This window comes from Arachis duranensis, chromosome 9 (genome assembly GCF_000817695.3).
Source record: "Arachis duranensis cultivar V14167 chromosome 9, aradu.V14167.gnm2.J7QH, whole genome shotgun sequence".
Lineage (NCBI taxonomy): Eukaryota > Viridiplantae > Streptophyta > Magnoliopsida > Fabales > Fabaceae > Arachis > Arachis duranensis.
The window spans coordinates 59,671,464-59,671,738 of record NC_029780.3 but is presented as its reverse complement, the minus strand read 5'-3'; positions in this window follow the sequence as shown (position 1 = coordinate 59,671,738).

Sequence of the window (275 nt, the reverse complement as noted above, 5' to 3'; positions counted from 1 at the left end):
TACTGTCTATGGATCTTGATGAATAAATGTCTTTGGCCATGAAAAAGAAAGAAAAAGAAGAAGAAAAAGCCACTGAAAAAGGGCAACCAAAAAGCAAAAAAAAAATTGAGAAAATAAGCTAGGCACCAATGGTTTGAACTACTGAGACAAATGCCTGTGGTGTTTATGTATTAAGGATATGCTTGGATGAATAGGTTCTGAGGAGTGTTTCAACACTTGGTAACTTGGGTTAACTAACCCGGGATTATCAACCAAAAGTCCACTATCAAGAGCAA